The following is a 16,511-nucleotide window of genomic DNA, read 5'->3' on the forward strand; positions in this document are numbered from 1 at the left end:
TCTTTTTCTTTCTTTCTTTCTTTCTTTCTTTCTTTCTTTCTTTCTTTCTTTCTTTTCTTTCTTTCTCTTTTAGATTTATTTATTTGAGAGAGAGGGAGAACATGTGCAAAAGTGAGCTAGGAAGGGACAGAGAGAGAAAGAGTCCTTAAGCAGACTCCTTGCTCAGCACAGATGCCCACACAGGACTCAATCCCAGGACCTCAAGATCATGATCTGAATGGAAACCAAGAATTGGAAGCTTAACCAACCAAGCCACCCAGTCACCCCTGCTAGAAAATTTTTATTTATTTTATTTTATTTTATTTTATTTTATTTTTTATTTTTATTTTTTTACCTTACTGGAAAAATTTTAAATGAAAGTTCCTCAAATTACTCTTCCATAGGAAATCCACAACACTTCCATCTACCACTGGAAAGGCAAAAACACTTGACACAAATGCTATCTCTGCTTAGAAAAATAGTAAAAGCCCCAGGACAGATCTCTTAAGATGATTTCCTTTTGCCTGAATAAAGCATTTTTTGGGTCTTGGGTTCATTTGATTGTAAAGAACTGAAATCACTCAAAGGACTCAAAGGCATAAAGGGAATTTCTTGAATGAATACCAAGTATCTCCCAGCCAGGAAGTACAACTGGCCTCAAAAAGGAATAGGGGCCCCTGGTGTTCTCAGGCTCTGGATTAGCCATTTCTGGGCTAGTTCATCATTGGTACTTCAGTTCAGTTCAGTCATCGAAATGCACTTTATTTATCCTTTGAGCCATGGGGAAAGTGTAAGACAATGAAGAAACTGTGTGCTGCCCCTCACCCCCACACCCATTTGCCTCTTCTACTCAACCTATACAGCTATACAGAGACCTCGGCCAGCAGTAACCTGGTCCTCACTGATTCTCTCTGAAGCAGAAATTTCCATTTGTATAGGAAGACCCCATATTTATGAGAGTTCAGGCTCCACCTGCCTGATGCCAAATGGGAGATTAATGAAGAAAAATGATTCATCCAGTTGACAAATATGTATTGAATACCCACCGTATGCCAAACCTGGTTCTAGACTCTGGGAATAAACAATGAGTAGGGCAGACCACCCTCCTGCCCAACCAACCTTCCATTCTGGTAGGGAAGACAGGCAAGAAATATGCAAATATATAATGTAATGTCAGGTGCCCTGAGTGCAATGTGGAAAAACGAAACAGGATTGGTGGATAGATTGATGGGTGAAAGGCACCTGGGATGCCCAGTGGCACCAGGGCTCAGGGAACATACTGCATGATTCTGGCATGAACCTGGCACTTTAGTCATTCAGCCAGAGCTCTACTGTGCTAAGGACAGGATACACTGTCATGCCCAGTGCTGCGGGACAAACAAAAGGGCTGGCCCTTTCTTTACTGCAATTGAAGATGTGATTTATTATTATTGTTATTACTGTGACTATTGTTATTACCACTGTTGGCTTTGGCAGTGGAGTTCTCTGTTGTTTCATAATCTGATCCTAAAAGAGGAGTAGCCCTGGTGGCTCAGCGGTTTAGGGCCACCTTCAGCCCAGGGCATGATCCTGGAGACCCTAGATCAAGTCCCATGTCAGGCTCCCTGCATGGAGCCTGCTTCTCCTTCTGCCTGCGTCTCTGCCTCTCTCTCTCTCTGTGTGTGTCTCTCATGAATAAATAAATAAAATCTCTAAAAGAGGCCATTGAAATTCATAGCTCAGAGGATATTTGGGAAGCAATGCAATAGAATGGTTTAGAGCAGAGGTCAGTAAACTAAGGCCCACATGCCAAATCCAGCCTACTTTCTGTTTTAATGTCTGTTTTATAAGACTGAGTTTCTTTAGGTTTTGTTTTGTTTTGTTTTTACATTTTTAAGTGGCTGGGGAAAAATAGAAGTAAATGAAATATTTTATGTGATATGTGCAAATTATGTGAAATTCAAATTTTAGTGTCCATAAAGTTTTGCTGGAACACACACACACATACACACACAAAGGAATAGGGGCCCCTGAATGGCTCAGTTGGTGGAGCATGTGACTTCTGATCTCAAGGCTGGAGTTTGAGCACTGTTCTGGGTATAAAGATTGCTTAAAGATATATTTTTTTTTAAGGAGGGGGTAAATGAATTCATTTGACCAGGAAGTAAATGCCCATTTGTTTTACTCTTCTGTCACAACTGACTTGCGTGGCTTAACTTGCCCATAGGTCAGCCTTGGCTTTATATATTCCTTATTTGAGAGCCACTAGTGCAATGCTAAGTGGTTCCTATAAGCCAGTTTCAAACTTCTGGGAAAAAGAGCCCACTGTTACATCTAAGCTCAGGTGTCTGTCCTTGCCCAAACAACAGGGTCATCCAGTAAGGTCTGAAGCATACCTAGGAGGGGTTTTATCATTGGGCTTTGAGAAGGGGAGTGAGCAGGAAGGTCAAAAAGACCAGTATGTATATGTTAGACATGTCATTCCTTTCATCTTCTATCAAAGTGCAGTCAGTGCTACATGATTTCATAAAAACATCAGAAACAAGTAGAGAAACACAGATTAAGTATAGGCAACTAATCTCTCAGCTTGGCCCTATTCTATCTTTGTATGTACCTTTCATACAGCAGAATTTCTTAGTGCTGCATTTTTCTCACCTGCCCAATAAAAATAATCATATTTGTTCTTATAACTAATAGGATTACAGAGAGAATAAAGAAATAATAGATGTGAAAATGCATTAAAACATTAAAATGATGTTATTTATACTCTGCCCACTATAAAGCATCTCCTCTGAATTCCAACTCAAACCCACTGTTTCTAAGAAAATACTGACAAGTTCAAGGATTATTTGTTAAATCAGCCATTTTGTGTTAATCCCCCTAGGAGACACACAGTTTATGTCTTCCACGTAAGTGTGTGGTTCAGTGTTTTCTGGTTACATGGTTACATAGCATACATATTCTGCAGATATGTGGGAAGAGAGCAGAATAGATTATAGAAAGGCAGAAAAGTAAAAAACAAAAGCAAAAAATAGCAACAAAGTAAAAACAATAAAGAAACTTCACCCCCCAAAACAAAAATAGATATGGGAATAACAGTCTGCAGTGATATTGTTCCTTTTCCACTAAAAACAAAAAAGAATGGAAATAGGCTGCAAATGAGGAATTAATATTCAGTATGAGAAAAATTCTCGAAAATGAGAGCTGCTAAGCTTTCCCTATGAACAACAGCATGGGATTTCTCCCTCTCATGCAGGGGATGATGCATTCTTTGACTGCAGAATTTCTTGCATTCATCTTTGTTTCCCCAGGAGCCAGCATGGCACCTGCCGCTGTAGGCGCGGAGTCCATATTGTTGAGGACATGAATGTTCAGAGATAGAGAAGGAGCCATTCTTGGCTCTTCTTTGATCTTGATTCAGCAAACAATCCAATTATTTAAAAAATTAGTAAGATGAAGCAATGTACACTCTAAGTGGCTATGATATTAAGGAATTAATAATTCTTTAGGTATGATAATCCTAATGTGTTTATATCTAAAAAGAGAGTCCTTATCTTAGAGAAAGATCTTTAAAAATCAAAGATTATCTTTAATTGGGATTTAATTGGAATTTCTTCAAAAGAAACAGGGTAAGGACATGAAAGAAACAAAAATGGCCATACACTGATCATTGTTCAAGCTGAGTAATAGATAAAAGTGTTCACTATAGTATTGTGTCTGCCTTTTGCACATGTTTGAAATTTTCCATAACAAGCATCTTTTTAAAAAAGGAAAGAAATGTAAAACATAAAATGCAACTCATGGACTTAAGGTATAATCTGAATTAGCTTTGGTCATGCAACAGCTTCTATTACAATTATAACACTGTCAATCTTAAATAGCTCAATCTAAAAACAGCTAAAACTTGCTTTTCTTCTGTTATCCACAAAAATGATTTTCAGTACCAATTAAATTTCAAATAATTGTGGCTTTTCAGGGTAATATAAAGCTCAGCAAATCTCATTACTATGTGTGTCATACTTAGTGCAGTATTCCTATTAAAGATGTTCTTTAGTGTAAAATGTTGGCTAAGAAATTTAAATAAAATCTTATTTTAAAATTTCTAAAGATATTGGCCAAATATTCAATCATGCCTTCTGATTTCAAAGATTGAAGAAATTGTCAAATGGAAGCATTTCTCTATATTCTTTAAAACACTTGTTTTTGTTTTTTTTTATAGGATTTGCATTTATTTATTAATTTAGTTTATTTATTCATTCATGAGACACACAGAGATAGAGGCAGAGACACAGGCAGAGGGAGAAGCAGGCTCCATGCAGGGAGCCCAGTGCGGGACCTGATATGGGAACCCCGGGATCACACTCTGAGCTGAAGGTCGACGCTCAACCCCTGAGCCACCCAAGTGCCCCCAAAACTGGTGTTATTGAAGACAATGGCCTTTATATTGCCTACAGCTCTTTACATATGTTCCAAATCAGCATTTTTTTTATAACTCAGTTCCAGGAGAAAAACTTATGTTCTGAGGAGGATAAATCCTTTTAATCATTCAACAAATTGTATAATATATATGTATGTGTGTATGTGTGTGTGTATATATGTGTGTGTGTGTGTATATATATATATATATATATACACACATTTTTTTTGTCTAGCTTTCCAGGAAACTCAAAACTAAATTCAAGTATCTCTGCTTTTTCTATGTGTCCCCTTTCCTTTTAACATGGCTTAATTTTTTTTATGAGTCACTTATTATAAAACTGTATCCTTTAGAATTAGTAATAACTTAAGTCACTGATGCGGATTTTATCTACATTTTAGCACCTTTCAAATCAGTATGCATCTTAAAATCAGTATAGTTTTCTTATTTAAAATTACATTAATAATGATGAGTCATATTTTATTACAGCCCAGATTTGAAAATATTAAAATGTCTTCGACAATTATTCTGTAACATGAAAATATTATCATAGCAGAACAGTAAAAACTAGGGGTGGAATTAAGTCTTATTAAATACTTCAAGTCATATATGCCATATTTCAAAGAGCTGTCTCTCATGCCTGACTTTTTAAAATTAATGTGTAATAAAGGAAAGGAAGATGGCAGCAGAGTAGAAGGACCTTATGCTCACCTTATCCCATGAATACAACTAGATAACCATCAAATAATCCTAAGTACCCCAGAAATTGACCGAAATTCCACAACTAAAGGTAGAGAAGAGACCACATCAAAGAAGGTAGGAAGTATGGAGACATGATTTGGAAGAGAAGCACATCCTGGCCGCCGCTGTAGAGAGAAAGCCATTGTTGCAGAGAGGTATGAAAAATAGACTAGCACACAGGGGAGTGCTATGGGGATGACTCCCCATAGCAATTGGCTTGGAAAGCAAGAGTGGCTGAATTTCATGAGTTCTTGCAAGCAGCAAGGCTTAAAGCCTCAAGTTCTAAAGGTCAATGGCCTTGACTCTGGGAGATCCTGAAGGTATTGGGGCTGATCTTAGAGAGAAGACAGGCAAACAGCCTGCAGACATACCCTGTGGAAACAGCAATCTGAAGAGTGCCTAGAGCACACAGTGGAGAGGTTATTTGCTCTTTAAAAAAAAAAATTATTTATGTATTTGAGAGAGCCAGCAAGAGAGAGCATGAGCTCTCTCATGGAGGGGTGCAGGGAAAGGGAGAAGCAGGCTCCCCAATGAGCAGGGTGCCCAATGTGGGGCTTGATACCAGGACCCTGAGATCATGACCTGAGCCAAAGGTAGTTAATGACTGAGCCACCCAGGTGCCCCAATTTGTTCTTCTTGAGGCATGTTCCAGAGAGGCAGCATTCATAGAGAGACCCCTCTGGGACAAAGGAACTGATCAGTGCCATTTCCCTCACCATCCCTCAACATAAGCACAGGGTCACCTGTAGGAACAAGTGCAGCACCAACACTCACTACCTAATTTGCTTACACCAAGACCTGACCTCTATGCTCTGGTGGAACTGCCCCTCCCGGTCATTCTTGCCTCAGTCCCAGCACACCAGGCCTTTTCCCCCAGACCACCAGCACAAACCCCCTGTCCAAACCCATGTCTCCCTGTAGGGGAGCTTTGCAGAGTCTCAGTTCTGGCAGCGGTGGCAAAAGGCCTCATTTCACAAGCAGACCAGAGTTAAAATGCACTGCATTCAGGCTAGGGACCAAACACTGACTACAACAGGCAAAGAGAGCCTCTGCAGATGATTCACCTAAAGGATAAAGCAGCCAGGACACAATAGCAGAGTGCACACAGCACACACTGGAGACACTCCAGGAAGCACTAGGCCCTGGGGAATAGGAGACACTATACTGCAGGGCACTACAGGATCTCTTCTTCATAAACCCCGCCCTCAATAACAAGATATATAGTTACTTTCCTAAAACACGGAAACAGGCACGGAGACTTAGACAAAATGAGAAGACAGAAGAATTTTTCCCAAATTAAAGGACAAGGCCACAGCCAAAGATGTAAATGAAACAGATATAAGCAATATGGCTGTTGAAGAACTTAAAAGCAACGATAATAAGTATACTCACTGACTTGAGAGATGAGTGGAGGGTATCAGTAAGACTATTAACACAGAGATAAGGAATAACATAGCAGAGATAAAGGGCTCAATAAGTGAAGTGAGAAACACTCTTGATGGAATGAACAGTGGAAGAAACAGGAATGAATTAATGACCTAGAAGACAGAGTAATAGAAAGTAATCAAGCTTACCAAAAGACAGAGAAAACAATTACGCAACATGAGAATAGACTTAGGGAACTCAGTGACCCCATACATACTCCAAATGTAGTAACATTCATATTAAAGGAGTCCAAGAAGAAGAAAGAGAAAAGGGGGCAGAGAATTTATTTGAAGAAATAATAGCTGAAAACTTCCCTAATCTGGGGAAGGAAACACATATGCAGATCCAGGAGTCACAGAAAATTCCCATTAAAATCAACAAAAGCAGAGCCACACCATGACGTATTGTAATTAAAATGGCAAAATATAGTGACAAAAAAATTATTAAAAGTAGCCAAAAGAAGACAGTTACATATAAAGGAAATCCCATAAGCCTATCAGCAGATTTTTCAGCAGAAACTTTCCAAGCCAGAAAGGAGTGCCATGATATATTCAAAGGGCTGAATGAGAAAAACTTGCAGCCAAGAATACTCTATCCAGTAAGGCTATCATGCAAAAAAGGATAGATAAAGAGTTTTGCAGACAAACAAACACTAAAAGAGTTCATAACCACTAAACCAGCACTACAAGAAATACTAAAGAGGACACTTGGAGTGGAAAAGAAAGATAAAAAATGACAGGTGGGAAAGATAAAAAATGAAGGTGGGAAACACAGAGCAGTAAAAATTAATATTTCTGTAAAAAAAAATCAGTCAAAGAACTCCTAAAATAAAAGGATTTAAATATGATACCATATACTAAAACATGGGAAGAAGTAAACAATGGGTTCAAACTTCAACAACCATCAATTTAACATAGACTGCTATATGTAGAAGATGTTATACACAAACCTAATGGTTACCACAAATCAAAAGCTGCTACTGTGAAAGAATAAAGAGAAAGAAGCCCAAATATATCACTAAAGAAAACCAGAAAACCATGAAAGATAAAAAGACAAGAAAGGATCAGAGAAGAACTACAAAAACAGCGACAAAACAAGTAATAAAATGGCAATAAATATATACCTGTCAGTAATTACACTGAATGTAAATGGATAAACACTCCAATCAAAAGACACAGGGTGACAGAATGAATAAAAAACCAAGATGCACCTATATGCTGCCTACAAGAGCCTCATTTAAAGACACCTGCAGATCCAATGTGAGGGGATGGAGAAACATCATGCAAATGGATGTCAAAAGAAAGCTGGAGTAGCAGTACTTACATCAGACAAACTGGACTTTAAAACAAAGATTATAGGGGATTCCTGGGTGGCTCAGTGGTTTAGCACCTGCCTTCGGCCCAGGGCGTGATCCTGGAGTCCTGGGATCGAGTCCCGCATCAGGATTCCTGCATGGAGCCTGCTTCTCCCTCTGCCTGTGTCTCTGCCCCCCCGCCTCTCTCTCTCTCAATGTCTCTCATGAATAAATAAATAAAATCTTAAAAAATAAAAATAAAAGAATAAAACAAAAACTGTAATGAGACAAAGAAGGGCATTACATCATAATAAAGAGGATAAACCAGGCAGCCCCGGTGGTGCAGCAGTTTAGCACCGCCTGCAGCCCAGGGTGTGATCCTGGAGGCCCAGGATCAAGTCCCACTTCAGGCTCCCTGCATGGAGCCTGCTTCTCCCTCTGCCTGTGTCTTTGCCTCTCTCTCTCTCTCTCTCTCTCTGTGTGTGTGTCTCTCATGAATAAATAAATAAAATCTTAAAAAAAAAAGAGGTTAAACCAACAAGAAGATGTAACAATTATAAATATTTGTGTATTCAATGCATCCAAATACATAAAACAGTTAACAAATATAAAACAAATAACAAATATATTAATAGTTATTAATATAACTAATTAATAATAATAATACAATAATAGTAGGGTATTTTAATATCCACCCACACTTAACATTAATGGACAGATCATCCAAACAGAAAATCAGCAGGAAACAATGCCTTTGAGTGGCAAACTGGACCAAATGAATTTAAAAGATATGTTCAAAACATTCCACGCTAAAATAGCAGAATACACATTCTTTCAAGTGCACATGGAACATTCTCCAGAAATGATCACCCATTAGGCCACAAAACAAAAGCCTCAAAAAAATTAAAAGATCAAATTTAAAAGATCATTCATCTTTTCTGAACACAACGCTATGAAACTAGAAGTTTCAACCATAAGACAAAATCTGGAAAGACTACAAATACTTGCTACCAAACAATGAACATATCAGTCAGGATATAACAGAAAAAATAAAGAAGTACATTGAAACAAATGAAAACATAATGGTCCAAAACCTTTGAGATGAAGCAAAAGTGATTCTAAGAAGAAAGTTTATAGCAATACAGGCTTACTGCAAGAAGCAAGAAAAATCTCAAACAACCTAATGGTACATCTAAAAGACCTAGAAAAAAAAAAAAGAGACTAAAGACAGTAGAAAGAAGGAAATAATAAGGATTAGAGCAGAAATAAATGATACAGAAAATTTAAACAATAATATAACGGATCAGTGAAATTAGGAACTGGTTCTTAGAAAAAAATCAATAATATTGATAAGCCTCTAGGGAGATTCATCAAGAAAAAAGAGAAAGGACCTAAATTTTTAAAAATCACAAATGAGGGAGGAGAAATAGCAGCCAACACAAGAGAAAAACAAACAATTATGAGAGAATATTATGAAAAATTACATGCCAACAAATTAGACCATTTGGAAGAAAAGGATAAATTTCTAGAAACATATAAACTACCAAAACTGAAACAGGAAGAAACGGAAATTTTGAACAGACTGATAACCAGCAAATAAATTGAATCAGTAATCAAAAATCTCCTAACAAACAAAAGTCAAGGGCCAGATGGCTTCACAGGTGAATTCTACCAAACATTTAAAGAAAAGTTAATACCTATTCTTCTCAAACTATTCCAAAAAATAAAAATGGAAGGAAAACTTCCAAACTCATTCTATGAAGCCAGAATTACTCTGATTCCAAAACCAAAGACTCCACTAAAAAAGAGAACTACAGGCCACTATCTCTGATAAACATGGATGCAAAAATTCTCAACAAAATACTAGCAAATGGAATCCTATAGTACATTAAAAGAATCATTCACCATGATTTATTCCTGGGCTGCAAGGGTGGTTCAATATTCACAAATCAGTCAATTTGATACACAACATTAATAAAAGAAAGGATAAAAAACATATGATCCTCTCAATAGATGAAGAAAAAGCACTTAACAAAGAAAAATATTCATTCATGATAAAAACCCTCAACAAAGTAAGGACAGAGAGAACACACTTCAGCAAAATAAAGATGATATGTGAAAAAAAACACAGCTAATATCATCCTCAATGGGAAAAAACAGAGCTTTTCCTCTATGGTCAGGAATAAGACAGGAATGTCCACTCTCAGCACTGTTATTCAGCATAGTACTAGAAGTCCTATCCTCAGCAGTCAGATAACAAAAAAGAAATAAAGACATCCAAATAAGCAAGGAAGAAGTCAAACTTTCACTATTTGCAGATAACATGATACTTTACGTAGAAAACCCAAAGATGCCACTAAAAAATTCGTAGAGCTGATACACAATTTAAGTCACAGGATACAAAATGAATGTACAGAAATCTGTTGCATTCTATACACTAATAATGAAGCAGCAGAAGGAGAAATCAAGGACTCCGTCCTATTTACAACTGCGCCAAAAATCATAAAATACCTAGGAATAAGCCTAACCAAAGAGGTAAAAAAGATCTGTATTCTGAAAACTATAAAGCACTGATGAAAGAAATTGAAGATGACACAAAGAAATGGAAAAACTCCATCCTCATGGATTGGAAGAACAAATATTGTGAAAATGTCTATACCACCCAAAGCAATCTACACATTTAATGCAATCCCACCAAAATACTACTATCATTTTTCACAGAACTAGAACAAACAATCCTAAAATTTATATGGAACCACAAAACCCCAAATAGCCACAGCAATCTTGAAAAAGAAAAACTGGAGGCATCACAATTCCAGACTTCAAGTTATATTACAAAGCTGTACTGATCAAAACAGTATAGTACTGGAACAAAAAATAGAAACATAGATCTATGGAACAGAATAATAGAAAAGTCCAGAAATAAACCCACAACTGTATGGTCAACTAATCTTTGGCAAAGCAGGAAAGAATATCCAATGGGAAAAAGTCTCTTCAACAAATGTTGTTAGGAAAACTGGACAGCAACAAACAAAAGAATAAAACTGGACTACTTTCTTTTGCCACACACAAAAATAAATTCAAAATGGATAAAAGACCTAAATACAAGACCTGAAACCATAAAAATCCTAGAAGAGAACACAGGCAGTAACCTCCTGACATTAGCCATAGCAACTTTTTCTAGATAGGTCTCATGAGGCAAGGGAAACAAAAGCAAAAGTAAACTATTGGGACTACATTACAATAAAAAGTTTCTGCATAGTGAAGGAAATAATTAACAAAACTAAAAGGCAATCAATGGAATGGCAGAAGATATTTGCAAATGATATTGTCAGTAAGGGGTCAGTATCCAAAATTTATTTTAAAAACTTCTACAACTCAACACAAAAAACTCACATTTAATCCAATTTAAAAATGGGCAGAAGACATGAACAGACTTTCTCCAAGGAAGACATACAGATGGCCAACAGACACATGAAAAGATGCTCAACATCACTCATCAACAGGGGAATTCAAATTAAAAATACAATGAGATATTATCTCACATCTATCACAATGGCTAAAATTAATAACACAAGAAACAAATGTTGGCAAGGATGTGGAGGAAGGTGAACCCTCACACGTTGTTGATGGGAATGCAAACTGGTGCAGCCATTTTGAAAAACAGTATGAAGGTTCCTCAAAAAGTTAAAAATAGAACTACACTATGATCCAACAATCATAGTACGAAGTATTTACCCAAAAGATACAAAAACACTAATTTGAAGGTATATATGCAACCCTATGTTTATGGCAGCATTGTTTACAATAGCCAAATTATGGAAAGAGCCCAAATGTCCATAAACTGATGAATAGATAAAGAAGATGTATATATATATATATATATATATATATATATATATATATATGGCAATATATATAATACACACACACACACACAATAGAATATCACTCAACCATCAAAAAGAATAAAATATTGCCATTGGTATTGATGTGGATGGAGCTAGAGAGTATAATGCTAAGCAAAATAAGTCAAACAGAGAAAGACAGATACCCTATGATTTCGCTCATATGTGGCATTTAAGAAAGAAAACAAAAGAGCAAAGGTATAAAGAGAAAGAGAGAGACAAACCAAGATATAGACTCAACTCTAGAGAACAAACTAATGGTTCCCAGAGGGGAGATCAGAGGGGATGGGTGAAATAGGTAACAGAGATTAAGGAGTGCACTTGTGATGAGCACTAGTTGATTAAATAAAAACTTTTTTTTAGAGTATATAATCCTACCAAAAATAAATAAATAAATACTTACCAAGCTAAAAAATAAATAACATAAAAACTAATGTGTAATTAAAGAATTGGCTTTTGCTGTATATGATTATTTGGAAGTATTTTGGTTTTAGCTTATACTCTAGTTCCAGTAGAAAATATTATGTGAACTTCACATTTTATCAACAGTGTCAGTGTATAATTCCCCAGAACCACATGTAGAGAGATTTTATTTCAGATCTAATAGGTGAACAAGTCATTGGATCAATGATTTCAAATAACCATTACTGTCACTATCATTTGACCACTCCACTGGAAATCAACCACATCTCCTGGGAAAAGAGTAGAATGAATAAGCCCACTGTATGTGTATGATAAAATGGACCTCTGGAGGAAAATGTTTGGGATCATCACTAATGTTCATCTATCATCTTAAAAGCTCACTGAATCATATTAGGCTTTTACTTTTTATGTTTAACCTGAATGTTAAGAATATGAGCAAAATCTGTTATATTTGTGTTTGGAATACATAGAAATATGTTATAATTATCTTGTTATGCTAACCTATAGGTTATGTGCTTCTCTTGGATGTACCAATTTCATAGCAGATCTTACAAGTCACACACCAGCCACTCCTACTCAGAGATTTATTTCTTCTTTTTCCGTATTTTTCTAGCCTTCGTCACTTTCATCACCTTCTGGCTTTCCTTGTGGCTTTATTTGGCTATTATGAGGGAAAACACAGTATACCTGGTGGTTAAGGGCACGGGCTTTAGAGAACTAGATTCGAACCCTGGCTCTCTATGCTCCGTGTGATTTAGGGCATGTCTTATAATCAGTCTGGACATAAGTATCTTCATTTATGAAATTAGGATGATATCCACCTTGCAGGTATGTTGCAAAAATTCTTATGGGGAAATGTATAAAGAGCTTAACACAGTGCCAGAATTACTGTTATTATTAGCATTTTTATTACACTTTGCCAAGAGCCAAACAGACAACTTTCTGGCCCAAATCTTGCAGTAAAAAAGAAGAGTAAGTCATTAGCAGAGAACTGCCAGGACTGGAAGCTATGAACCATTCTTTTTTTTTTTTTTTTTTTTTTTTCAATTTTTATTTATTTATGATAGTCACAGAGAGAGAGAGAGAGAGAGAGAGGCAGAGACACAGGCCGAGGGAGAAGCAGGCTCCATGCACCGGGAGCCCAATGTGGGATTCGATCCCGGGTCTCCAGGATCGCGCCCTGGGCCAAAGGCAGGCGCCAAACCGCTGCGCCACCCAGGGATCCCTGAACCATTCTTTACACTGGTTATTGAGCATCCCCCTGTACTCCAAAGCATTGTGTAAGTCACTGGGAATATAGAGAAGCATATGGAATAGTCCAGCCTTGAAGAAGCTTACGGTCTTTTGGAGAAGAATTACCACATCTTTAAAAAAAAAAACAAGTGGTAATAAATAAATAGGGGAGAAGAGACAAACATCCCTTGCAGAAGAATTCCCAATCATTTATGTAGCTGCTCTGCCCTCAAGGAGGTTGCCTGTAACTCCCTACTGCCTTGAGTGTGGCCTGCACATTGTGACATCCTTCCAAGGAATACAGAATGGAAAGGGAGGATAATATAAAAGAGTAACTTTACAGTAGAGAAACCTGACAAACACCACCCCAGCCACATGACCAAGGTCAACGTCAACCGTAATAACTCATGTTGATAGGATATACATACCCTTAATATGATGTGATGAGAACGTTCCTTCACCTCTGTGGCCCTCTTCCAAAAACCATAATCCCAACCTAACGGTGAGAAAAACATCTGGCAAATCCCTACTGAGGGACATTGCACAAAATATCTGACCAGTACTCTTCAAAATTGTCAAAGTCAACAAAATAAGGAAAATCTGAAAAAGCGTCACAGCCATGAGGAGTCTAAGTAAATATTACATGCTGATTAAATGTAATGTGGTATCCTGGATAGGATCCTGGAATGGAAAATGGACATTAGGTAAAAACTAAGGAAATCTGAATAAAGTATGGGCTCTAATTAATTATAATGTGTCAGTATTGGTTCATTAACTGTGAGAACTATACCTACTAACATAAGATGTTACTAATAGGGAAAACTGGGCATGAGATAATAGGAACTCTCTGTATTACTGATTTTTCTGTAAACCTAAAACTGTTCTAAAATAAAAAGATTTTAAAAATCAGTACCAGGAGGGCGGCAGATGGTTGGTCTGTAGAGCATGTGACTCTTGATCTTAGAAGTGAGAGATCAAGCCCCACACTGGGCATGAAGCCTACTTTAAAAAGTAATAATGAAATATAAATAAATAAATATCACTACAAGGGAGCAAGTGGTAAGAAAGAATGTGATTGATTCATTCATTCAACAAACATTTCTTGAGTACCCATTATGTGCTAGATACTGTATTGGAACTAGGGGGACAGCACTCAAAGAGAGATCAAAGAGAGAAACATCTCTGATCTTGAGAAACTTACGTAGGAATTATACTGGACCTTATAGAACGAATTTATGTCCCCTGTCACAGCTTTCCTTGCTCAGCGGGGAAGTCTCAGTGACATTCTAGTGGCCAATGTGACCTCTATTACCTCTTGTTAAACAGGAGCACACGTGACCAGTCCATAGTTTAGCAGTGAGAGATGAATAGAAAGAGAACTTACTTTAGAAAGGTGGGTCCTGGGACAGCTGAAGGACAACTGGGAGCCAGCTGGCACAGTCAGTGTTTCCTAAGGCCTCCTAAATCCCAGAAAAATGGCATAGCCCTTGAAGCCAATATACACCCGGGGAACATTTGCCCAATCACAGAAAGTAGGCAGTGGAAAGTTCTTTCCAATCACTTGGTCTAATCCCCTTCACTTTATAGGAAAAGGAAACTGAATTCAGAAAAAGAAAGTGATTTTTAGTGGTCATAGGGCTATTTCTGAATCAACTTTTTTTTTCCTCCAGATTTTCGTTTAAATTCCAGTTAGTTAACATACAGTGTAATATTAGTTTCAGGTGTAGAATTTACTGTGAATCAACTCTTTGATTTTTATTCCTCAGAAGCTGTAGATATTTATTACATTGCTAGAAGTCATCAAAAGCCAAAAGACTAGATGTACATACTTGTTTAGTATTAGACGTGAACAAAAAACAATAAGGAAAACTAGATCTAGAAAAATCATCCATGTGATACAATAACACAGATGATGGGAGTTTTAAACTCATTGTGGTCTATAACCACAGAGACCATGGGATGCTGCAGGACAGACGTACACTTCCCTAAAGGGAACAAATTCACTTTAAGGTCACTGTAACCGACACAAAACCAAGTTACTATGTATTGCATTAGCTAAGTAAGTTTACAAGGGAAATAAGCCAGTATGGGGGTAGGACAGAACTGATACTCCTTTTTTAAAGATAAAAATTAAAGACCAAAAACAATAATATAAAAACTTCCAGTTAACCCTAGATTCATACTTAGGTAAAAAGAGAGCAGAGAGGGGACTGGTAAATTAAGAGTTTATCCATATAGGTAATGAGCCAAATTTAATCAGATAAACATACTATTTTTGGGAAACTCTTTTGAGCTGTTAGCAGCATCCTGAAGCCGAAAGATGCCACCTAGGGTTTTAGTTTTCGAGGTTGCTCACTCCCTTAATAAGTCTAGCCCATTCTGCACAAAGTTAGAAATGTGAACATAGACAGCATACTGGGAAAAAATTACTTTTGAAATTGAGTTTTCAAATCTTCTGTTAAGGATTGTTTTTAAACAAACTTCAGGCCAGAAGATGCTTCCATGTTTCATCCAGGAAACACAGTAGGCATATTTTTGATGGAATTTTAATGAAAGGATACTGAAAAAAAGAATGAGAAATTAGGGTAGCCCTGCTGGCTCAGCGGTTTAGCGTCGCCTTCAGTCCAGGGTGTGATCCTGGAGACCCGGAATCAAGTCCCACGTTGGGCTCCCTGCATGGAGCCTGCTTTTCCCTCTGCCTCTGTCTCTGCCTCTCTCTCTCTCTCTCTCTCTCTCTTTCATGAATAAATAAATAAAATCTTAGAAAAAAAAGAACATAAAAAAAAAGAACATAAAAAAGTTAAAAAAAAAGAATGAGAAACTAAAATTATTAGCTTAACTCTAACATGTAGCTAAGTATTATGTACACTGGGCAGCGCATTAGAATCACCACGGAGCTTAAAAAAGTTCTAATACCCTGGTCCCATCCCAGACCAATTACATAGTATCTCCGGGTGGGACTCAGGCTTCATTACTTTTTAAAGCCCCCCAGGCGATTCCATTGTGCAGCGCAGTTAGGAATCCACTGCTCTGCAGAAAGTTAGTCTAAATATTGAGTATCAAATAGCCTTAACTGAAGCAGGGCAAACTAACCAGGCATCTCAGGAGTACA

General features: G+C 37.2%; 1 long non-coding RNA gene across 1 annotated transcript in view; it reads right to left on the reverse strand.

Moving 5' to 3' along the window:
• LOC119876486 overlaps positions 1-16,060 on the reverse strand; it is an 82,483-nt gene extending 66,423 nt beyond the window's left edge. The window contains exon 1 of the long non-coding RNA XR_005363097.1: positions 14,784-16,060. This is a non-coding gene — a long non-coding RNA (uncharacterized LOC119876486). The remainder of the gene's footprint in view (positions 1-14,783) is intronic.
• Between the last annotated feature and the right edge of the window lie 451 nt (positions 16,061-16,511).

The sequence above is a fragment of the Canis lupus genome, chromosome 8 (genome assembly GCF_011100685.1).
Source record: "Canis lupus familiaris isolate Mischka breed German Shepherd chromosome 8, alternate assembly UU_Cfam_GSD_1.0, whole genome shotgun sequence".
Taxonomy (NCBI): Eukaryota; Metazoa; Chordata; class Mammalia; order Carnivora; family Canidae; genus Canis; species Canis lupus.